We start from the raw sequence: 25368 nt of genomic DNA on the forward strand, positions 1-25368 counted from the left end.
GGACTGGATGATCTCTTGAGGTCCCGTCCAGCCCTAGATTTCTATGATTCTCTAACCCATGGCCAACATCATCCACTCACCCCCACAGGGGATATTTATTTGCTATTGCCATGGCAACTGATTTTTTTTAGACAAGACAAAAGGAAGTTTGAGGAAGTCTCTGTTCAAACTTATCTTCCTCTCCCATCACTTGGACCATGTCACTCCCCTACTAAGTTTCCTTTAGTGACTCCTACTTGCTTTCTGCATCAAGTTCTTCCTGCTGGTCCTCACTTTCAGAGCACTTCATATTTCCGCTCCTGCTTACCTCTCTGGTCAAATTTCTACCTACAACCCTTCCTTTAGTCTTTGGCTCTGCATCAGCCTTACTGCCTTCCTCCTGTCTTTGTCTCCACATGCTCCTGTCTCCAAGGTTTCTTTCATACTGCTCTTTATGCCTGGAACAGCCTTCCAGGTCCCATGCACTCATTGACCATGCTCTCCTAATTCAAATTCCTCCTTGAAATGTGCTTCTGCAAAGCTTTTCTGTGATGAACCATCCTGCAACCCAAATTCTAGCTACCCCCTTCCTCTCACCCTAACTCAGTCCAGTTCCAACAGACAAGATTTATGAGATACTAAACACATGAGCTGTCTGCTTGCCAGAAGGAAACAAACTCTTAGGACCTTTAATTTCACCTGACCTCACTTACATTAGTTTTACATCAGTGTAACTCCATTAACCTCAGTGGAGTTATTTCTGATTTACACTGGTGTAACTGAACTCAAAACCAGACCCACTGCCACTGTTATTGTTTCTCTACTCTATATAGATTTTAAAGTCCATGATTCTTACATGAGCCTCTAAAGCATTATGTACAGTGATGGTACCATGTGGATAGTCATAATAAAATGCACAATATTATGACAACAGATTTCACTGCTCACTCATCTTTCTTGGATATCGGCACTACTGTAGGTAGCATACTAGTCAGGAAGTAGCATCCTGGTCCTCTACAAGTAGAATGCTACCCTCAGCCCCATTAATTTAAAGTGTGTGTGTTGGATACAGAGCTTAGAAGTGTGCTTCAAAGAGGGGCGTGATGGATTCACATACTAGACCTCTTACGAAGCCTTATCCAAATTTTCGTCAAAAAAGTGTGCATCCTTTTAAAGGTGAAATGCAAAACTAAACTGAAAATTGAGTGATGCTCCAAAATAAGGCCTGACTGTCCCCCACTTCCCAGGAGACAAAGGGCAGTAAGCAAATAAATAAGTTTCAATTTACCTTTTCCGGGTCATTTCTCATCAGTTGCAATGAGGTTTCTGGTATTTTTGATGTCAGTGAGTGATGCATTCTCTGAGATGCTCAGGAAATGAAGTATCAGTGGATTTAACAGAGGGAGAAAAAATGTCAGAGGTTATTTCTGTGCCAAATATTCCCCATGGCCCGGGTAGGGGGAGTGTTCAGTATATAAAAACTCAACATATCTTCTTTTTTAGGTCTTCAGTAGAAATGTAAAAATTTGCCAACAGAATATTTTTCTGTTGGAAACGCCAAGTCATCAAAATCAAAACTTTCCCCAAGAATACGACAACTTTGGTGTGATGTCATTCTGAAAAAAAAATTTTAAAGGCCAACAACTTCCATTTCAACCTTATCAGGATAGGGCATTTCAATTTTTCATTTCAAAGCGACATTTTGTTTAAAATTACATTTTATTGTATATTATGTTATAAATTAAAATATAAACTTTTTAAAAAGTTGAAATCAGAATGAAATATTTCAAAATTATTGAAACTGAAAGTTTTGACAGATCCAAAATGAATTTCTTTTGAAAATTTTGTTCTGTAGGAAATGTGAGAAGTCTTTACCTACTCATACCTTACCTAGTACTCTTTGAAATGGCACTTGGTTAAAGCACACTAGAGAATTTTTAGTGTGCACCAGCAGTGTCTACACAGACCAGTTGGTGCACAACATGTTAATGTGCTTTAGAAATCACATCCCTGTAGTGTGCATTGCTGCACTGTGTAGACATTCCCTTACAGCATTGCAAAACAGGGGTCATGCCATTGAAGTCAGTGGAGGTACACTGCTATAAAAGAGATCAGAGTCAGTCTCCTTATGTCTACACTCCAAGGTAGAGTTAACCATGGCTGTTGCCACCAGCCTAACATCATCTAAAGCAGCATCACAAAGGAAAGAATTTGAGTGGATGGCGTTCATAATTATCCTTATTCTCTCATGAACTGGGCCATTGTATAAAGACCATGGTAGAAATTGTTTCCAGGAATGATGGCGGAATCTTTGAGGAAGAGGTCATGGTAAGAACCACCTTCAGAACCAACAGCACTGTCACCTAAGTGCTTCCAAGCAGGAGAAATGCCTGAATGTTGGTGGTATCCAAATGAGTTACAGAGTCTGTGGGGTATGTAGACTACAGGTGTACCCCTTGAGGGAAAGAAGATCAGTCTTCAGCAAACCAGTCCACTGAGGGGAAGAAAGGACTAAGTCCAGATAAGTAAAACTAAGTCCAGAGGTTGATTGTGAAACCTGGCAGAGGGCCAAAGGAACTGTTTGTCTGTAGTGTGAGTTAATTTTATTCTCCAATTTTTATTACCTAATTACCTCGGCCCAATACAACATCTGATACAAAAAACTCCCTCGGAAACACTTAGGGTCTGACTTTCCAGGGGTGTTGAGCATCCACAATTCCAGTTGAAATCACTTGGGAGTGCCAGGAGAGAGGCAACCAGACTGGGAATAGAACAAGTCCTGTCAGTTTCCCCTGAGAAGGCAAAAGATTTTCTCTGCAAGACACTAAAGATTGAACAAGGTTTATCCACTTGTGCCCATTCCCTATTAATGAATTCTATAAAGGAAGCTTACGTGGAAAATTAAATGACTTCTTTGTGTGGCCAAAAGAAATAATCCTTGTAAGGCAAGAACCTGAAGGGGAGATATTTCAGCCCCTTTAAACAAAACAGGGGACCTTGCAACCTGGCTCTTGATCTAATTCTGAGCCAAGGAACTGCCATATTCTACCAGAATGGGGAAACCAAGCCACCTGCAGCAAGTCACTTCTATTGGACCGCCACAGAGCATACCGGGACAGCAAAATACTGTGGTATCCAGGCCTGAAGGACCCTGCAAACTGCCTATTTCAGATGTAGCTAATTAATTTGCTGCTCCACTGCAAGAAAAAGAATGCTTGAAGCCCCCCAGTGGGGATCAGAAGCCATGAGAACATGCTTCCTCAAAATCCTTATTATTCTGTAAAAGTAGAGGGCATTCGTAGGATGGCTGACTGCTAGCAGGTGTCCTCAGCACAAGCTGACCAGCATGCCAATCTGAGAGGAGGTGGAGGAGGAGGAGGAGGAGAGAGAGACTTTCCCATTGGTGGGAGATTAGTCATCAATGCCAACTCCAAACATTCAAAAATCATGAAGCAGGCCCCAAAAATTCAGGAGTGATTTAAAATTAGGAGAGTTTTAAAAAGAATAAATTGGAGGTATTACTTTTCTTCTGGTGTCACCATCATTAGAAGCTGGGATTTTAAGAAAAGCATCTGCTATCATGAGACTCATGACAAAGTCACAAGAGCTGACAACATTGAGTACATACAGACATAACCCTGGCCAAATGCATGGTCATACGTAAGCCCTCTTGTCAGCTACCCTTCCTGGCTCTACTTCTTATTGTAACCCTCCCTGCAACACACATACCTCGAATGATAAAGTGGGGCCAATTAGTAGTTCTGGATTAAAAACATACAAAATACACCATTTTGTGTTGTTTTAATATGAAACGAGTTGAAACTTAGTGGCTTAGGTATACTGGCTTAGGTATACTGGAGCCTGAAGATCCAAGTGAAACTCAGGAGGTGTGAATCCATGTGAATTCGAACTAAAGAAATCCCTAGGAACTAACACCTCAGAATTTCATACAGGTCTAGAGAAACGTTCATATGGTGCATATAAATAAATGTATATAGATTTTTGTAAAAATATATCTTTGGTGTTCTTTTAGAAGCTACGGTCAAAATGTTCAAACTTGAAGGCCTAAAGTTAAGCATGCTCATATGTAGGCATCTGAACAGTGGCATGATTTTCAGACGTGTGAAGCACTTGACGTCATTGGCCATTTGAAGTCAACAGGAGCTGAGGCTGCTCAACACCTGTGAAAATCAGGCCACCAGGTTAAGGTATCTAACTTTAGTCGCCTTTGACATAATCAGCATCTCTGTCCCAGCACTTAGTCATCTGTGCCTCAGTGTTTCCTCTGCCTCACAGGTGAATTCACATACAGCCCTACGTTTCAAGTAACATCTGCTCCTCCACCAGGATGGGGAAACCTGGGGAGATGGTTGATTAAGGTACACACTACAAACAGTTCCCTTGGTCCTCCAAGCAGCAGGGTTTCACAATCAGCCCATCCCTTCTCCCCTTCATGGATATACACGTGCCCTTCCTTCAGCTACTAAATTGTTGACATTTAAACAAATATGCTTTACTTGAACATCTGTGTAAATGCAATCACAATAAATTTTAAAAAAAGAAAACACCAGACTTTCCTCTCTCTCTCCCAGGCTCTCTTCCCAAGCCTCCTACTTGACCACTTTGTACAGCTCTCCCCAAATATTACTTTAGCTGTGGTCTCCTGAGAGTAGGCCACTCTTTTTACAGCAAGTCTTGCTTTCATCTTGTAGACATACGACCTGTCTACCACATGCACCAATCCCAATAACCCATCCTTGAAGGGGCTGCATCTCCATAACAGGTGGCTGGCTGTGTTGGGACTAGAACTGGTCAATTTTTTTCTGTCAAAACTGTTTTGTTTGTTTGTTGTTTTACAGAACATTGGGGTTTTGACTAAATATTTTTAATGGAAATTGTCTGCTTTCCATGGAGAATTTTGACTTTTCTGAAAAAACAAAAACCCAGTAAATAAAGGTTTTCAGCTCAAAATGTTTGGCATTCCTCTTTAAGTCAAAATTTTCCACAGAAAATTGCAATGAAAACTATTTTGATTGAAATTTTCTGGGGAAAAAGAAAAAGATTTTTCTGACCAGCTGTAGCTGGAACTGTTAATGCCCCAGTTATAGCACTCACATTTGAAAATGTTGGCGTAGGTTTTAGTGAAGTTTGTTATTGTGTTTTGGATTCTTTGTGTTTGTGGGTATATGTTTGTTGCTTTATATTTGCTGCACTCTTAAGAAAATCTTAGTGTTTATGTATTTTTAATCTATTTGTTTACATAGTTTAAACAGCTTTTCAAATCCTTGCCATATAAATATCAGAAACAAAACAATGATTATTACAGCAGTGAGCTTTTGTTGAGAGAAACATTGTACAATAATTTAACCATCGGATCTTTCTATCTATCAGGGTGTTACCATATTACTGAGTGAGCCTCTTGACATTAGCCAGGATGAGTTGTTTCTGTGGATTTTATTATTCTGATTGCACGAATTTATCAAACCAGGCATGTTCCTTCAAATGTTAATATTCCAAAAAAATTGACAGGTGTGCTGGGTTTTTTGTACGAAGAAAATCTTAGGTTTTAGATACCATTTTGCCAAGACAACAAGAAAAGGAAAAGGAAATCCCGCAAATAGTTTGGGTTTAACTATTATTTTTTCCTGGCAAGTGTATTCTATTACTTTCAAATATGATACATAGTAAGAATTCCCTGTGTTAATACATCTCTGAATATAAAAACAAAGGCCCAGTAACATTGTATACAAGACCATTTTCTTAAATGTATGCTGCCAGGCCTTCTCAGAGGTCCACAGAGGCCCAGGCCACTTCCAGCTTTTGAGGCCCCTGACGATAATACAAATAAAAAATGACGACACATGAAAATAAAATAAGGCACCAAAAAAAGAGTGAGACATAATTTGAATATTTTTTATTTAACAAATGCTTTTCTAGCCTTTTTCCAGGCAAATGCACTAAGTATTGAGGAAAAATATAGTTTTCATGTGCATAAAAACAAGTTGTGAAACTTATCAAATGCCAAAAATTAACAAGTGTCTAAATTTGAGGCCCCCTTTGAGCTTGAGACCAAGGCCAAATGGCCCTCCTGGTCCCCCCTCTGATTGGCCCTGTACACTGCTAAAGCATGCAAATCTCTTACCAATAAATAGGGGTAAATGACAGCAGCGTCTTGGAGGAGGTAAGTCATCTTGCTCATCAGACAGATTGATCCCTATACTCCAGGGGTGATTCTACACAACCATCAGCATATTGTAGCTAGTTGTGGAGCAAGCCATTCAGACACCAGTGAAAACTTTCAAGCAGCCAGCAAAACACTCAGATGCTTGTACAGGGAAAGTACATTACTGAGCTCAGCATCTGCGACTTGCAGCTGCCAAGTATCCTCCAGGTGTTGTTACAGCTGTTGAGTCTCCTGCTAAGGAATACAGAACAGAAGGATGAAAAGGAAGCATCATCGAGAATGTACAGCTGCTGGAGAACAGTGCCCAGCAAGTATTTAAGTTACATGCCTGCACAAACTAAGTCCTCTAAGAATGTGAGCTCACTGCTATTTGCCTACTGGAGTCACAATGAAGACCAATCATGTCTCTAAGACACTAGGCAGTTTTCAAACTATTCTGAATACAGTATCTGCTGAAACCCTAAAGTAATATACAGAGCTATATCCAGTTTTGTGAATTTGGAAACATTGGAGTTGGGGGCATATGTTTGCCTGCCAGTTGAGAATTTAGCATCAAAAAGACAAGGAGGAAACAGTAATGACCCCCTCCCTATAGCCATTTAAAAAGTTGTTTTTCATTTTCAAAGAATTTTCTTGAAGGGCTTTCTAACAAGGCTCTCTCTCGACTTCCAACCTTTTTAAAAAAATCAATAAGCGAGGTTGCTTGACAGTGATTGTATTTGTGCCTAGTTCTTACAGTTCTAGTTCAATTTATATTTTACACTTTGTTTACCTGTAAGCTTTCATACTTTACACACAGCAATATTAATCCGGGTTATAATCTGGTTAAATTCAAATGTTAACGGTCTCGGTCCTGGTCTGTAGTTAGGTCCCAGTTCATCAACACACATTTTAAATATGTGGTTAAGTCCATCCCTATTCATCAAAGCACATAGGGCCTGATCCAAAGCTCATGGAAGTCAGTGGAAAGATTGCCATTGAGTTCAGTAATCTTTGGGTCCGATTCTGCAGTGTGTGCCTAACTTTAAATATGAGTAATTCCACCGAAGTCAGTGTGACTATTCATGTGCCATTGGCGACTTCTCTAGAAAACGCTTGGATGTGATGTTAGTTATTCAGTAGGTTGTTCTCTTCTTTCATGGCAGTATTAAATCAGCAAACTGGCCCAGTGTTGGAACGCTGTCTTCTTTCAGGCATCATCATTTGGAGAAAATACTAAATGGAGGTAAATATAGAGTCAAAGGCACTTTTCACAAGAGAGGAGACATTAGTTTATTTGGGTATCTCCATCCTGCCTGTGTAAGAATTGGTGCAGATGTCAAAGGCAAATGGTTCAATATTAGAATATCAAGGAGAACATAAAGGTGCTGTGGATATGTTGGATAGATCTGGTCTGGGAGGTCTCTATGCAGTAATCTTGGAAGAAGACTGAGACTCTCATGCCTGGAAACATATTTTTTTCATTTAAAACCAAATTAATAAGTAACTTCCTATTTGCTTCTAAAGACACAAAGTGTGGTTTCATAAGGCCATCCTCTGAAGCAAAGGAATTTGTGTACTACAGCAAGCTGTATTGTATTAGGAAAGGTTTTTAATGGTGTTTAGTGATTGAAAGCAAGATGCAATAGCTTTACAACAAAGAAGCTTATGATGAAGGTCCTCTGTAATAGCTTTTATATTACTGTAAATCACAATGCTTATGGTTTACTTTTTATTAATGCAAATGAAGTGCAAATCAAATGAAAGCTGAGTGTCTATCAACAGGTTGTTTTAAATAGCTGAGAATATATGTATATTTTAGCTTTTAACAGGATTTTTTTTATTTTAAATAGTTTTAATGTTTTTATCCCTGTAATAGTGCTGGAAGGCCACAAGATGAGAGCAATTTTTAATTCACGCTTATAAGACATGGGTATTTGGAAACCATTAGAAACTGACTTTTTTTTCCTCCCTTTTAATGTTGATTCTTTCACCAGAGAAGCCAAGACTAATGCTATCATGACAGATGGGGAGAGTTTTTAGAGCCACTGTACAAAACGTACTGGATCAGCGTATCATTAACACACAGCACCTTCAAAATGTGGCCAGGGAAATATAATTTGTTTGGAACAGTGTCTAATGTATAGAAACTAAAGCCCGAATTCTGCTCTCAGGTACTGCACGCTGGATATGTTCTAGTGACATGACAGCTTTGTTTATAGGACACCTCGACCCCAATATAATGCGACCCGATATAACACGAATTCAGTATAACGCAGTAAAGCAGTGCTCCGGGGAGGTGGGGGCTGCGCACTCCGGCAGAGCAAAGCAAGTTTGATATAACGCGCTTTCACCTATAACGTGGTAAGATTTTTTGGCTCCCGAGGACAGCGTTATATCGGGGTAGAGGTGTATATGAAAAATAAAACTAAACAAAACAGTACTACTGATGTAAAGTTTATTATTATTATTACTTCTAGTATTTAATGACTTGTGCATTTTCAGTAGTGTTAACAGGCTGGGTGAGGCAAGTCTTTTATTGTGTGGAAGACTCTAAGGTCCCAGTCCAGCAAGACATTTAAGCACATGCATGACTTTAAACTTGTGACTGGTCCCATTGGAGGAAATGAGACTACTCATATTCCAAAAAACATGCATGTAAATGTTTGCAGGGCTGGGACCTGACTCACAAGAGTGGAGTTCAGTATTTGAGGCTACAGAATAATGGCACAACTTTTACGCAGGCCATGTTATAATGTGGATTTCAGTTTAAATATAGAACTATTTAAAAAGAGAAACATTTTTAGCCACTAAACGAAGGGAGGTGAGGGTAGCTTTTTGTTTCACATGGCCCAAATAGCTGTAAATAAATGTTTCTCCTAGTCTTGATTCTCCTTTGAAACAATGCATATTAAAATATATCTTCACAATAAAGATACATGCTTTGATACATATAGGGTGACCAGATGTCCCGATTTTATAGGGACAGTCCCGATTTTGGGGTCTTTTTCTTATATAGGCTCCTATTACTCCCCACCCCCGTCCCGATTTTTCACACTTGCTGTATGGTCACCCTAGATACATAAGGGCTCATCTTCAGCCATGCAGAACAACTCAGACTTTGTAACTGTCAGTAACCCCATAAGAAAAAGTACACCCCCGCCCCGTACAATTGTTATCAACATTTTTTAAATAAATGTTAGAGCCAGATTAACCACCATTGAGACTTACGTTATCTCTTTACCCTCAGAACAAATCTGACAGGGGCAGAGGGAATGCAGCTTCCCCACAATTCTTTGCAATGTGCTTCAGCACTGACCCTAAATGATCCCTTCTAGGGGTAGCAGGTAGATCTCTTCTAGGGATAGTTCAATCTCCATGCTCATTCAGGGCCTGATCCAGGACCCATTGACAACAATGGGAAGACTCCCCTTGACTTCACTGCCCTTGGATAAGGCTGTTGTCCATTTGCCTCTCTGTTGAGTCGGCCTACAGAGATAAACACAGAAGTGGTTGTGGTGTGGTGCTTTTTCATGAAGAACTGGACTGAGAACATAAGCTCATTTCACACAGGCCACCAGCAGCCTTCAGATGCTAACAGCTGTCAGTTGCTACTATCCTGCGTTCACCTCCAAACTGACAATTTAGAGCTGAAATACTGTGTATCCCATTACCAATCTGCTGAGCCAATGCAGCCTCCCTTCTCTCCCTGCAATAAAATGTTACCCACCTTGCAATCTCTAAAACTTATCTAGATACCTGAGAAATTTTCCCTTGGCAGGTCACAGCCTCCATATACAGCTAGCAAGCCATCTGGCTGAGAGAGACAGAGGAAGAACATTAGACATGTAAGAGGAAGGGAGACAAACAATAGCAGAAATGAAGAACAGCTGCCTGATCCAAGTAACTGGACTTTGATTGTTACAGGCATTGGGAGAAAAAGAGAGAGGAACTTTTGTTTGTTGGCCTTTCGCACTGTAAGGTGAGAGCCTAAGGCAAAGGACACTGCCCAACGTACTATAGGGTGGGTGTTTTGCTCATGGCCATATGCTTCTGAAGCATGCTTGTGGTGTTTTCCCAAGTTAATGCAGGGTTGCTTTCCCCTTTTTATTAAAAGTTTCTTTTCTAAACACAGACTCAGTGCTTGTGAGAGAGGAAGTATTGCCTCTTAGAGACACCCAGGGGTGTAATTTTCCTAGATTACTGGAAGCCACTTCTGTGTTTTATTGTTAAAAAGGAACTCCTAGATATTGAACCTGACCCTTGTTGCTGCTGACTCTACCTAGCAGAAGGGTTACACATACACTAGATCAGTGGCTCTCAAACTTTTTTACTGGTGATCCCTTTCACATAGCAAGCCTCTGAGTGCGACCCCCCTTATAAATATATAAAAAAGTGTTTTTAATCTAACACCATTATAAATGCTGGAGGCAAAGTGGGATTTGAGGTGGAGACTAACAGCTCATGACCCCCCATGTAATAACCTCATGACTCCCTGAGGGGTCCAGACCCCCAGTTTCAGAACTCCTGCATTAGATGATTGCAGTGGCCTTAAAATCTATTAGCCTGTGAATCTAGGAAAAAGGTACATCAAACCTAGCAGAACTTCTCTTCTGGTGCAATAGTATTTATATGAACTCAACTAATACTTGTATTTAACAGGAGATGATCACAAGTTTGAAATAGAATTATTTTATAATTAACTTTATTGCAAAACCATTAAAAGTAAAACTTAATGCAGCATCCAGTATAGGTAGAGAATTGCTGCAGATTGCACAGTTGTTCTTACACAGCTTAATAAAAGGAAAAGTTTGCTCTTTAGGACCAGATTTCAATCTCCTTTCCCACACTGAATAGTGCCTTACTTCACAAATTGTCTCACTGAAATCAGTGGTACAACTTGTGGAGTAAGGTGTTGCCCAATATAAGTAAAGGGGAACAGAAGACTTGTGAAAGGTTCCTGCATTAGTTTTACACAATGATTGAAGGGACAGACAGCTATTGGAATAGTCAGCTATTAGGCTGTCTGGATATTTATACTGTGTCTTTTAACATGGTATCTGTGTGCACTGAGAATGTATCTGTGACACGTATTCTATATCATTCTCTTAAAATGAAACTGTCAAGGCTGGTAGATCTAAAATGAGACCCATCAGGGAATTTCATCTGAATTCATTCATTGGGGATGAGAAGATTCACACACACACACACACACCTCTGCAGAAGAATCATGGGGTCTCGCTCCCAAGCCCAGCAGAGCTTGAGGATCTACAAGAGGCAAAGGACAGTCTGCATGGGGAAGGCTTATATTCCCACATTGTCTCTTGAACCCCCTGCACCTTCCAATGGAGCCATACTGTTAGGTCATCCCAAACAAATGGCTGCCCCTGAAAGTCTTGTTTAAGGGAGATTCTCCTGTTTTACCTTTTTTTATTGATTCCTTGCATAGCTCGGGAGTAGGGAAGATGATGTGCCATCTCCTCATACCCAGCCAAACCTATTCCCTCTCCATACACAAATGCGGGACCCCAGGAAGAAGGACCATTCTGAAGAGGTAGCTGTGTAGAGGCAGGTCAAGATAGACCTCTTGAGCAATGTATGCAATGAGGGACAATCTAGTCCCCCATTATCTTGGGGTCATCCAGGCAGGCATTAGAGAGCTCAGCCATATTGCACCACTTATTTTGGAGTCCTGGCAGATTTTTTTTGTATCAAAAGGAAATTTAAAGATAAAATGTTAGTTTTAGGATAGGTGAAGTTTTGGACCTGTCAACCTTGACAGTGTCTCTTTAACATTGATTTTTATAGGTCTTTGACTAGCCCCACTGGAATGTTAATCTTATCTGGTTCTTTAAATATATATTACAGTTATCAAGTGCATGGTTTTGATTAACATTTGATGGCTGCTTAGTTTGCTAAGAGCTCACATAAATTTCCTGAGGGCTATTTCTGAGCAATATAAATGTGGGAAATCCCTTTTGTTGAGGAGTGAGATTAATCACTTCAGCATCTAGAGCCTCCACACCTTTACACCAGAAGATATATTGCTGAAGTGTCTACAACACATTGTAAAAAATTAATATCTCCAACTGCTTCCATGCCGCTCATGTTTGAAGGAGATGGGGCTGAGGTGTCATAGTGCTCTGAAGATGCACTATCACCGCCTGCAGAACTTTGAAAAACTTTCTATGCAGAGAGAGTTTCGATGACGTATTACATCTTCTGTTGTTGATTTCCCCTCACCACCCCCACCATACCCACTATGTTTTTTAGGTCAGTTAGATATAGGCCTGAGGAGAATGTCACACATGAACTTCCCCAACCCAGGAGTAGACACGGGAGTCACAACAGCAGGACTACACCCATTCTAAGTCAGCAGCAAGTCACTGGGTTGTTCTTATTAAGGCATGGAGAGCTTGTATTTAACACCATTATTTTTATTTAAACATTATATGACACAGCAGTGAGAGGCTGCTATAAGCTACAGCCAGCCAAATCCTGCTCTGGCCTCTGCAATCCAGAATCCCATCTTCCAAAATTCAGGATGACCTTTGCAGGGCCAGCTCCAGGCACCAGCAAAGGAAGCAGATGCTTGGGGCGGCCAATGGAAAGGGGCGGGACATCCAGGTCTTCGGCGGCGGGTCCCTCAGTCCCCATCTTCCTCTTTGAGCTGCCGCGGAAGTGCCGCCAAAGAGGAAGAGAGAGAGTGAAGGACCCGTTGCCGAATTGCTGCAAAAGAATGAAGAGGCGTGATTGAGCTGCCTCCGAAGTGCTGCCGATTGGCTTTATCTTTTTTTTTTTTCCGCTTCGTCGCTTGGAGCTGCAAAAAAGCTGGAGCCGGCCCTGGACCTTTGTTTGCTAGAGCCACATCCCATATCCTTACACAGCAATGACACCAACTCCAAACACTTGCAACACCCTCTGTGTCAGCTCAGCAGAGCTGGCTGGTGCATTGGAAGTGGGAAATAATCATAGAAATCACAGAAATGTAGGGCTGGAATGGACCTTAGGATCCCTTGACAAGCGGGTGTGGCTAACTCAGAGAGAACAGGGATTTAAAAAGCCAGTTCATAAGCAACCAGAAGAGCTAGCGAATAGGAGCAGCAAACAGAGGATTTTTGCAAAGGAGTTTAGGGAGGGAGCAAGAGAACCTGATGCAAATATTCTCTAAACTTAGGCCAATAATCCACCCCACACAATGAACAAATAAACAAATGAAAACCCTGCAGGAGTAAAAAGAATGAGAGTGGGAAGCAGGGTCTCAGCCGGAAGAGGCGGGCCCCAGCAGTGTGGGAACTATCCAGTTTATTACACTGAATCCAGCATATATGATATGTGCATTCAGTGCAAGCAGCTCATGGCCCTCAGAGTCTAGTATGGGCTCTTGAGACGAGAGTGGTTGAACTGAAGGAGCTAAGGAGACAGAGAGGTACATACAGGAGATTTTCAGGGACACAGTAGAGCAGTCCTACCCACAGTCTGACAGCCTCTGTGCTGTTGAGAAGGATGAAAGTCTCAGGGAAGAACATCAAGCTGGAGTGGAGGGAAACAATCCCATAGTTGATACCAGTTATGAGCTGCCAAAATCATAACAACCGGTTCCCTCCTCACCCCAGGAGGGATCATGGCCCACCCCCCACGTTCCTTGACGCCCCCGCCCACCCCAGGGACCCCTGCCCCATCCACCCCCCTTCCCTGTACCCTGACTGCCCCCCGCCATGGCATCCAACCCCTCCTCTCATTCCTGATGGCCCCCCAGGACCCCGGCCCCATCCAACCACCCCTTCTCTCTGTCCCCTGACAGCCCCGGGAACCCCTGCCCCTGACTGCCTCCCACCGCCCCATCCAACCCCTGATCCTTGCTGACTGCCCCACCAGGACCCTTGTCCCTATTCAATCCCCCTGTTCCCTGCCCTCTGACCCCCCGACCCCCCCAACCCCTAAACACCCCCCCACCCCCGAACTCCCCTGCCCTCTCTCCAATACCGCCTCCCTGCCCCCTTACCGCGCTGCCTGGACGTGGCTGGCGGCGCTACAGCCCGGCCACGGCTGGAGCCGGGAGCCCGGGGATGCGGGGCCGGGGCAGGAGTTGTGCGGCCAGAGCCAGGCGGCTGGCCGGCCGGAGCCGGGGAGGGCCACGCCCGGACCTGCGCTGCCGAAGCCCAGCATCTGGGTAGGTGGGGTCATGGCCGCGGCCGGGGTGGGCCGCAGCCGGGGCCAGGGAGGGCCGCGGGGCTGGGGAGGGCCGCAGCCGGGGCCACGGGGCCGGGGCCAGAGCCGGGCAGCTGGGGCCACGGGGCCGGGGAGGGCTGCGGGGCCGGGCAGCCGGGGCCGGGGCTGGAGCCAGGGCTGCGGGGCCGGAGAGGGCCGGAGCCGGGCGGCCGGGGCCACGGGGCCGGGAAGGGACGCGGGGCCGAGGCACACCGCCCTCCTCATTCCCTCTACCCCTACCTCAGCGTCGTCTTCCTGAGCCTGAGCGGGAAACCTGCTTGCTTCTCAGCCCTGCCAGGCTTCCTGCGCGAAGAGCTGATTTGCGGGAAGCGGGGGGGGAAGAGAAGCAAGGAGGAGCATTCATGGGAGGAGGTGGCAGCAGAGCTGAGGTAAGCTGGGCCGCAGCAGCGAGCGCTTGTTAAATTTAAATGCCCTTTTAGAACAAGTTGTCCCACTCGGGACAACCGGTTCTAAAATGGCTTCTAAATTTAACAACCAGTTCCCGCGAACTGGTGCGAACCGGCTGCAGCTCACCACTGGTTGGTACCTTGTTGCAGATGATGTTGTAGTATCCTCTCACACTGAGGATAGCTTTCTGACCAGGGTCGGCTCTAGGATTTTTGCTGCCTCAAGCAAAAAAAATTTTGGCTGCCCCCCCGTCCCAGCCCTGGGCTCCCCCCCGCATCCCTCTGCTACCCCAGCCCTGGGCTCTTCCCCCCACCCACACCCCCTGCCGCCCCAGCGCTGGGCTTCCCCCTTTCCCCCCCACCAGTGCCCCACACACACACACACCTCCTGCCGCCCCAGCCCTGGGCTCTTCCCCACCCCCCACCTGCACCCTCCTTCCGCCGCAGCCCTGGGTCACTGGTAACTCGCTCCCAGGGCGGGTCATTCAGCAGGAATTTTGGATGTGCACAAAACACAGACAGGATTGGTTCCCATATGGTTACAGAACTGCAGTAAAGTGGAACAATTTTCAGCTTGTGTGATAGGAGGATATCTGGATGCATATTATAAGACGTCCTACATAAATGAGGAAAAGTTGAGGTGTCTTTATTATTCTTTTGTTCCACTCTTTCTTTCTATGGGGAATTTGCCAGTGCAATATCACTGTCTTCCTTTTAAACAAACAAACAAAAAAAGGCAATGGCTGTTGAAAATAGCAATTTCAGTCCTAATAACCACTAAGAAGCATTTCTTGCTCAATTTTATCCTACTTTTTCTACACGTTACAGTGGATCAGTATATTTGATTTGGGAGAAATGAAGTAACAGCTGCCCAAACTGAGCTTGAGCACTCCTGAATTTTGAGGTGTTCAAATCTGGAAGGCAGGTGCTGGGTGTGTGTGGGGGGGGGCTGTGGGCTCCGCGGAGGAGCACGGCAGCATGTATGCAGCAGCGTGTCTGGCGCTGCGTGGAGCCAGACATGCTGGTCTGAGTGGCACGGTAACGGGGCTGGGGGGTTGGAGAAGGGGTAGGGACAGTGGTGAGCTGCAGCCGGTTCGCACCGGTTCTCGCGAACCGGTTGTTAAATTTAGAAGCCCGTTTAGAACCGGTTGTTCCTGGAGGGACAACTAGTTCCAAAAGGGCTTTTAAATTTAACTAAAGCTCTAGCAGCTGTCTACCCTTCCCCCAGCCCCAGCTCACTTCACTCCGCCTCCTCTGCTGAAGTTCCTCCGGCTTCTCCTCCCCCTCCCCAGCTTCCCGCGAATCAGCTGTTCGCACGGGAAGCCTGGGAGGGCTGAGAAGGAAGCAGTGGCTTCCACGAGGTGAGCTGGGGCCGAGAGTGCCAGCGGGAGGAAGGCAGGAGGCGGCGCACCGCTCAGCGAGGTCGTGGCGGGACTCTGGGGTCGGGCGGCGCGGCTCCTACCCCCAGGGTCCAGCTGCGACCTCGGCCGGACGGCGAGGTTCCTGCCCGGCCACCGGGGCTGGCCGCGACCTCAGCCGGGCGGCGCGGTTCCTGCCCGGCCGCCGGGGCCGGCCCCGACCTCGGCCGGGTGGCAAGGTTCCTGCCCGGCCGCTGGGGCCGGCCGCGCGGCGCGGTTCCTGCCCGGCCACCGGGGCCGACCCCGACCTCGGCCGGGCGGCGCGGTTCCTGCCCGGCCGCTGGGGCCGGCCCCAACCTTGGCCGGGCAGCACGGTTCCTGCCCGGCTGCCGGGGCCGGCCGGGCGGCACAGTTCCTGCCCGGCGGCATGGCTCCTGCTCGGGTCCAGCCGGGCGGCGCAGTTCCTGCCGGCCCCCGGGTCTGGCCCCGACCTCAGCCGGGCAGCGCGGCTCCTGCCCGGCCCCGACCTCTGCCGGGTGGTTCCGGTCCCGGCCCCAGCCCAGCTGGGCCCCCATCTCCAGGCAGCACTGTAAGGTAAGGGAGCAGGGAGCGGGTGTTGGATAGAGGGCAGGAGAGTTGTGGGGGGTGTATTAGTGTCAGGGCAGTCAGAGGGCAGGGAACAGGGGGATTGAACGGGGCCAAGGGTCCCGGGGGGGCAGTCAGGAAGGAGTAGGGGTTGGATGGGGCGGTGGGGGGCAGTTAGGGGTAGGGATTCCAGGGACAGTCAGGGGACAGAGAGAAGGGGTGGTTGGATGGGGTTGGGGTCCCCGGGTACCATCAGCAATGAGAGAAGGGGTTGGATGGGGTGGCAAGGGGCAGTCAAGGGACAGGGAAGGGGGGTGGATAGGGCACAGGTCCCGGGGGGGGGCTGTCAAGGAACATGGTGGGGTTGGATGGGGCAGGAGTCCGGGGGGGGGCATGACCCCTTATGGGGTGAGGAGGAGGGAACCGGTTGTTAGTATTTTGGCAGCTCATCACTGGGTAGGGAGTTCCGGGGGGGCAGTCAAAGGACAGGGAGCAGGGCGGGTTAGATGGGTCAGGGGTTCGGGGGGCAGTCAGGGGACAGGCAGCGGTTGGATAGGCATGGGAGTCCCAGGGGTTTGTCAGGGGACAGGTAGGAGGCAGTTGGGGGTGGGGGTCTCAGGAGGGGGCAGTTGGGGACAAGGAGAAGGGAGGCTTAGTTAGGGGCAGGGGTCCCGGGAGGGGGCAATCAGGGGACAAGGTCCAGCAGTGCTTAGATAGGGGGTGGGTTCCTGGGGGGCAGTTAGGGGCAGGGGTCCCGGGAGGGGCAATCAGGGGACAAGGAACAGTGGTGCTTAGATAGGGGCAGGGGTCCCGGGAGGGGGTGATCAGAGGGAGAGGGAGTTGGATGGGTTGGGGTTTCTGTGGGGGGCAGTCGGAGGGAATGGATGGTGGCAGGATGGGGCTTCTCTCCCCCTGGAGTGTCCTGTGTTTTGAATGTTAAAATATTGTCTCCCTACCACTCTCCACTCACAGCACGCTGCCGCATGAGGTCCCCCTCCTTCCTTTCCAGTTGGTAGTGGCCAAGGGAATGCTGGGAAATGTTGTTCTTTCCCTGCTCTAGGGCTGGCTCTATAGGCAGGGAGCTAACCAAGGAACTACAGCTCCCAGAGCCCCCTGTTGGTTCTGCCGCCCCTGCAAATGGGCTGCCCCAAGCAGGTGCTTGCTTTGCTGGTGCCTAGAGCCGCCCCTGTTTCTGACAGAGGGCACCCCTGTTACTAGGAAGAGACAGGTAATGGTAATAGGAGATTTGATTATTAAAAATATAGAGAGTTCAACTTATGACAGGGAGAACTGCATGGTGAATTGCCTGCCAGGTGTGAAGTTTGTGGACTTCTTCAGACATCTAGACATGGGCGGCAGGTGAAGCTTTCCCTTGGGGAGGCTAGCCCCCTGTCCCGCCCTGCTTCCTGCTCTCAGCTCACCGTGGCCCTGGATGGTGCGAGGGGAGGAGCTGAGAACTTGGTCAGGGCCATGGAGGGGGCTGAAATCTTGGCCCCGGCCAGGACCGCAGCATAGATCTCAGCCCTGACCAAAGCACCGAGCCCAGAGCCCATCTCCTGTTCCGCCCCTTCCACTTGTGGCCCCGCCCATGGCCCCACTCCATTCCACCCTTCCCTGTGGCCACGCCCCATTCTGCCCCCACAATGCCTTTTCCCCCTGCTTACTCATTTCCTCTCCCCACACTCTCTTAATATTATTTTTTATTACAAATATTTGCACTGTAAAAATGATAAACAAAAGAAATAGTATTTTTCAATTCACCTCATACAAGTACTGTAGTGCTATCTCTTTATCGTGAAAGTGTAACTTACAAATGTAGATTTTTTTTGGTTACATAACTGCACTCAAAAACAAAACAATGTAAAACTTTAGAGCCTACAAGTCCACTCAGTCCTACTTCTTGTTCAGCCAATTGCTAAGACAAACAAGTTTGTTTACATTAACGGGAGATAATGCCGCCTGCTTCTTATTTACAATGGACACTGAAAGTGAGAATAGGCCTTCGTATGGCACTGTTGTAGCCGGCATTGCAAGGCATTTACTAATATGATATGCTAAACATTCGTATGCCCCTTCATGCTTTGACCTGTCAATTTTTAATCTTTTTTACAGTGCAAATATTTGTAAAAAAAATAATAACATAAAGTGAACAGTGTACACTTTGTAGTCTGTGTTGTAATTGAAATCCATATATTTGAAAATGTAAAATAAAAACTATAAATATTTGTAAAAATTTTCCATTGGTATTCTATTGTTTAACAGTGCAATTAAAACCGTGATTAATTGCAACCACTTTTTAATCTCGTGATTAACTGTGATTATTTTTTTAATCATTTGATAGCCCTAACCACTATATAAATCCATGATACACCTACATCTTGAATAGTACATGCAGTGCATCTGCACTGGCCACTGTCAGAGATAGGGTACTGGGCTGGGTGGACAACTGGTCTGACCCAGTATGGCGATTCTTTCTTATGTTCTTATGACCTCAAGAGGTCATCAAGGCCAACTCCCTGCACTGAGTAGGGATACCTGAGAAGTATACCTAGACCATCCCTGGTAGCTGTCTGACTAGCATGTTCTTAAAAATCTCCAATAACAAAGATTTTACAACCTCCCTAGGTAACCTGTTCCAGTGCTTAACTCTCCTCATAGCTAGAAAGCTCTATAACAACCAACTTTAATCTAAACTAAGATGATTACTTCTTGTCCCACCTTTGGTGGACATGGAGAACAACTGATCACTGTTCTCCACCCATTCCCCACCCATTCTTAGGGTGACCAGATGTCTCGATTTTGGGGGCTTTTTCTTATATAAGCACCTATTACCCCCCACCCCCTGTCCGATTTTTTACACTCGCTATCTGGTCACCCTACCCATTCTTCACTTACCTGCCTCAAGGTGGGAGTAAGAGGATGCTGGCACTACACCAGGGCCCAAGATCTAAGTGGCATACACAGATGTGTAGGCGGGTATAGTTCAAATGTAGACCAAATCATGGTCTAGCCCATCATCACTAAAGACACCTGGGCCATATTGTCACTGCTGAGGTTCATGGAAGTGCTCAAACCCTTCATGTGAATATGAGAGAGATACTGGTAGGACATCATCCACATTGCAATTTACTCCTTCCACTCTGCAAAAAAACCTGCACATTTGTTAACCTTTGCACACGCTGGAAGGGACACCTATTTTCCTGGCTATTTTGGAAATGGGTTGGTTCCAGGGTGTGCTGTAAAGGGGGTTTGTTGCCACATTTTGTCTGCTGTATATTTATTCATTTGTTGGTGGGCTAAGCAATACATTTGGAGCTTCTTGTGGGAATTCATTGTAGAAGAGAAACCAAAACACAGGATCAGCATCTTTTTATATTTTGAAAATCAAATACAAATAAACATTTCCACAACAATTTCTTTAAGGCCAATCCTTCCCCAGCAGCCCAAACCTTCCAGGGCCATGGAGTTTATCCTCTGCACAGAGAACACCAAAGATATTACCCAGAGGCCACTGAACAGCAGTTAGGGTGTGACAACTTTTTCTCTCAGTCAATGTAGGCTGAATCACAGCCAATGACTTAAGGGGTGACAGACTCCTTATCCCAGTAAAGCCCTCTGAGCCAATGAGTTTCCCAGGATCACTTACCTATCATATGTTATGGGCTACCTCCAAGGTCCAATGGCAACTCAATAAGCTGCCATATGGGGATCAGAAGCTGGGAATACATTTGGTACCTCTCTCCCCAGGCATCATACTGCTCTGACTAACCCAGTAGTGGTGTTGACAGACTCCAGCAATAGCAGCATTCAGTCTTTCCTTGCTAGCAGTACAAGTCAGTTAGACATGGGACCTTCAAATGGGAGAAGTGAACTAAACATGACAAAAGGAGAATTCCAGATAACTGTCCTCTCTAAACCACCCACAGCTGTCAGGGATTCCATAAAACTAGGCTCAATGTCTAGTATCTTGGAAATATCTGAGTGAGCCTCATTTGAAGCTGATGTCTACAGGTGCCCAGTCCACCTCTTGCATTCACTCCATTTCTCATACTCTTTCCCACGTGCCCTACACCACTTAACAGTAAAAATGAATTGCAACACTTTTTCTGAACATTTTTCAATTATTTCTTACAGTGTTCATTTCATTTAAATGCAAGGGCACCAATCCTAGTTTATGTCATAATAGATGGACAACAATAGTATAATTTAACAAAAATAAAATACTAAACAGTGCTACATGTTGACAGAGTTGTGATGGGTAAAATTTGGAGTGTTTTGATGGTTTAGATCTTCAAAACGTATCTGGCAAGTACACAAAGTGACAAATGTATTTAAGGATCTAGGCCATTCAAATGATACCACCACATGTCTGTTTGGGATTTTTCCCGACTAAATGTTGGAATACGGGCAAAAATTCACTTGCCTATTGTGTTCTTTAAACAGAAAGTGTCTGCATCACAGATGGCCTGTCAGTGCCACCTGACATCAGCGGATGTACATTTCAAAAGCTAGAATTCTGTCCCTTTAAAAAACTGTATCGTTTGCATTCCAGAGTCTTACATACCTCTGCCCTAGCTGAAGTCATCTGTGTTTAAGCTATAAAGGCCACATTCTGATCTCACTTACAAGTAGGTAAAAAAATAGCAACTTCTTTTATTTTAATGGAGTTATTCTGCAGTGATATACATCAGTTTCACTGAGATGGAATCTGGCTCCTAGTCTTTACATTATCTATGTATTTTGTTCCCTCTTTTCCTTTTATTCAGCACAATAAGCTACCTCCTTTGCTGATTATTTTTTATTTGTTGAATGTATTCATACTCTCAGTCCATCTGCTAAAAGTATCCTATTTAAAGAAGATGGCATCATTAGCCACCCTTTTTCGCTATAAAGAAAGGAGCAGTTCCCATATTTTTACCCAGTTCAGTGGATGCACTAATCTTGCTGAACACTTCAGTTTAGATGGTATATCAATGAGGCATTCAAACAGAGCAGTTTATACACAAAAATTCTGTCTGCTTTGTAAAAGATTATCCTTTTATAAACACTGCGGAAAACATAAAAGCAAATAGGGGACAGCACATAGGACAGGAAAGATGTTAGCAGGGAGATTAATACTGAATGGGTCGAAATGAATGGTGCTTACCAAAACGAGGTCCAGATACTTTGGCTGCAGTGAAACATAAATAATGGGAATGACACATCGTTTATTCAGGATAATGAGTTGATCCGAAGTAGGGGCCTAGAACAAGAGATTAAAGATTAAATATCCATCTCCTGATGAATATCAGTAGCAAACTTTAACCTTTTCCTTCCAAAAGCACAATTTCTTTGAACAATCGTGTCAGCACAACACACTGAAGAAATGAGCTAAAGCAAACTTAAATCACATTCTTATCTTAGCCTGTAGGATAACACTGCTTCATTTTTTAAAACCAGGAATTGCATTTTTTATTTCTGGGCTTGTAAGTCTTTCAGCATAATTGTTGGAGAAGAGAAAGATTTTGTCTGATGTTTGGCATTATGAAAATCTGACTTTAGCTTTCTTGGCTTACATTTTAGTTATCTGCAATAACTGAAGAAAGAACATACCATCCTGAACATTCCCTTTGGTTGAAAAATAATAACAAAAGGCAGCCTGCTGGAAAAGCACAGCATACCACATGCCGAATTCGAATCTTGAATGCAAGGAGGACTTGGAATATGTCATGAGCCTTGGATCAGGAGGGGCTGAAGGGTAATGAAATGGGGGCAGCCACAGGCTACTGGGGATAGGGAACCGACTGTACTATAGTTCTGGCAACCTATCCACACTGGTCAATTAGTGGTCCTTCTAGCTTAAGATGCTGCATTGCAATGGAGGCAGAAGACATAGGACAAGTGGGAATCTGGATAACTGTGGCTTGCCCAGAACTTGGAACAGAGCAGCTGCTGAGTGCATTCAGCCAGCCAAGACCAGCATTGTGGTTTGTTGCTGATGGATGGCTGCCTCCTGCAAAAGTGATAAAACTGGGGCGGAGGGGGGTCTTTCCAAATGGCATTTTAAAAACAACAGAGCTCGTATGGAAGGGTCAGTTCAGCAGGCTTTCACCAGCTTTATGAAAATGGGATCACAAGTGAAACAAGTTTGGTGGTTTCATTCTATTCTTCTGGGAGCTTTTTGTCCAGATGCCAAACCAACATGCATGTTCAGTTGGCAGTTTCTCCACAGGAGAGGCCCAGAACTATGAGCTGTGGAAAAGTATCCATTTTTACTTGGTAAATATTTGCATGCAAAAACTGATATGCCCGCAGGTTTCTATGAGGCTCTCTGAATTTGTTAAAGGGAAGATTTTTGGGGTTTTGCTGCACCAATTTTTGTAGTGAAAATGATAATGTCGCTCCCCCTCTCTCTCTTTCACACATGTGCACGTGCACCCGCACACACGTGCACACACTTGGCAAAATTCAATAAGGGCATGATCCTGGGAGGTGCATGAATTGACTGAAATGGTGGCTTGGGGGTGGGTACTGAACATCTTGCAGGGGGCACTTAGTGCCTCACAGGATCAAGTCCTACATTTTGCAGAATTCACTAGTTGCAAGGGAGTAAAAACATCACCATTTCATGAGACCATTTTTCTCTCTGAAAATAGGAAGATTTTGCCATGAGCAAAAATGATACTTTTTATACCTCTTCCCAAAGGTGAAAACTCACCATTTTCACCACAAACCTGTTTGCTTATTACTTCCAGTAAAATCACCATGTTGTCTAATAGCTACCTGGCACCTTTCTTCTCTAAGGCATGAAATACAAATTTCTTGTCCTCATATTCAAAGCCCAGCATAATTTGTCCCTTCCTTCTTATTCGCCCTTGTCAATTCCTATTGCCTCCACCCATCTCCTCTGTTTCACCAGAGATGGGCGTCCAGAGGCTCCATTTCTCATTTTCTCCTACATCTGTCTTCACACTTTCTACCATGCCACCCTCTGTGCAGACAACATCCTTCCTGAGTTGCTCTGTAAAGTCGCTCCTCTCTCCTCATTCTAAACCCTGTTGAAGACAGGTTTCTTCCGTGACATCTATTAGGAAACAAAGTCATCTACTGATTTACTTAGTGTATTTATCTTGTGATTGCCCTATGCTGGGAAAAAGGGGTCAGAGGTTGCAGGGATTGTGTACAAAACCCAGTAAATGAGGCTTGGGTTTGCGTGGAGGGTTGAATGGCGAAGGGGGTGACCATTAACAAATGTGTAACTAGTAAGACATGTGCCTTATGTCACCTTGGTCACTTGGAACCAGATTCTGCACCCTTTGTTCACATGGTGTAGCAGCTTGCTCCAGGAATAGTCCCACTGATATCAGTGGGTCAGATTCGGTCACCCTTGCTCACGATGGGGACTACTCCTGGAATAAGGTGCTACTTGCCATGACCAAGGGTGACCGGATCTGGCACAATGAGCAAGGTACTGTTCAACCTATGAGTGGCAGAATCTGACCCTTTGCTTGTATGTTGTATTCCTTTCCAGCACCTTTCATTTGTTTTCATCTTTGTAGATTTACACACTGCAGGGCAGGAACAGTGCCTTCCTCTGTTTGAGGAGCACCTAGCACATTTTGGGTGATATCACAGTATAGATAATAAACATTAACAATGATAGATCAAGAGACGAGGAGCCAGGACTCTGCCACTGACTGATGTGTGATCTTAGACAAGTCACCTAGCCATCTTGTACCTCAGTTTTCCCATCTGTAAAATGGGGAGGGCACTGCAGCATAGCTATATTTCAAAGGTGTCATAGAGCTTAAATAATTATGGGCCTATCCTCCACCTTTGTAAATGGATCCAGATTCAGTGGAATTGGGCCAATTTACACCAGCAAAAGATCTGGACCTTAATGCTTCTGGAGCACATTTAGATCCTTGGCTGAAAGGTGTTGTATTAGTGCAGCATATATTATTATTATTACCCCCTTCTCAACCTGAATGGCTAGCAAAAATTTGGAGTCTAGCTGATTGTTTCAGTGAGAAGGAGAAACTTGGATGGAATCAGGTTTTTCTTTGATATTTATTGACGAAGAATGTACAAAGCTCAGTTTCCCCGGACATAGCAGCAATCAAACAGCAGGGGACAGTTTCTTTGCTCACAGTTCCAAGCTTTTTTGAAGCCAGCACTGAGCCCAAAATGTCTTTCCAGCCTTTTCTCAGGGCCATGTTCCCGGTCCTTGTTCTGACAATGTCCATGGCTTTCTGCTGCTTGTCTCAGCTTCTCTGCTGTGTTCCTGCTTCTCTCTCGGGGACAGCCATCAAACACTACCCAGCAAACCCCCTCTGCTAACATGTGCCTTGCATGTACCTCTGTTTTGGTCGGTAACTGTATCTGTGTTTTGAGTGGAGGCTACTCTTGTTTCAGCTACTTGGTTCTATAAACTAGCATAATTGTATTTCCATTTATCAGTTATGAAGGGCAGCGTCTACACAGACACACACCCCAGTTTCAATAAGATTTAACCCAAGTCACTCATAACATTATTATTATTAAGTATTAAGTATTTATTATTTATTATTAATATTATTATTAAATTAGCTTTTGTTTTTGCAATGACAATGCAGTTTTTGTGACAATCCAGTTTTTGATAGTGTGAGGTGAGGATGCTCTCACATAACATTAGTGCAAACTGATA

General features: G+C 45.0%; 1 long non-coding RNA gene across 10 annotated transcripts in view; it reads right to left on the reverse strand.

Annotated features, from left to right (window-relative positions):
- Positions 1–5887: 5887 nt before the first annotated feature.
- The window catches only part of LOC123366470, a 53042-nt gene continuing 33561 nt past the window's right edge, over positions 5888–25368 (reverse strand). For 5 of the 10 annotated variants that reach the window (XR_006578094.1, XR_006578090.1, XR_006578096.1 and 2 more), the window contains 3 exons: positions 21850–21945; positions 9374–9631; positions 5888–7378 (listed from right to left, as the gene is read on the reverse strand). This is a non-coding gene — a long non-coding RNA (uncharacterized LOC123366470). Of the gene's footprint in view, positions 7379–9373; positions 9632–9901; positions 10470–13579; positions 13736–17673; positions 17723–19598; positions 19844–21849; positions 21946–25368 lie in introns of those variants that run through there. The other 5 variants (XR_006578095.1, XR_006578093.1, XR_006578099.1 and 2 more) reach the window with 4 other exon arrangements.

The sequence above is a fragment of the Mauremys mutica genome, chromosome 3 (genome assembly GCF_020497125.1).
Source record: "Mauremys mutica isolate MM-2020 ecotype Southern chromosome 3, ASM2049712v1, whole genome shotgun sequence".
NCBI lineage: Eukaryota > Metazoa > Chordata > Testudines > Geoemydidae > Mauremys > Mauremys mutica.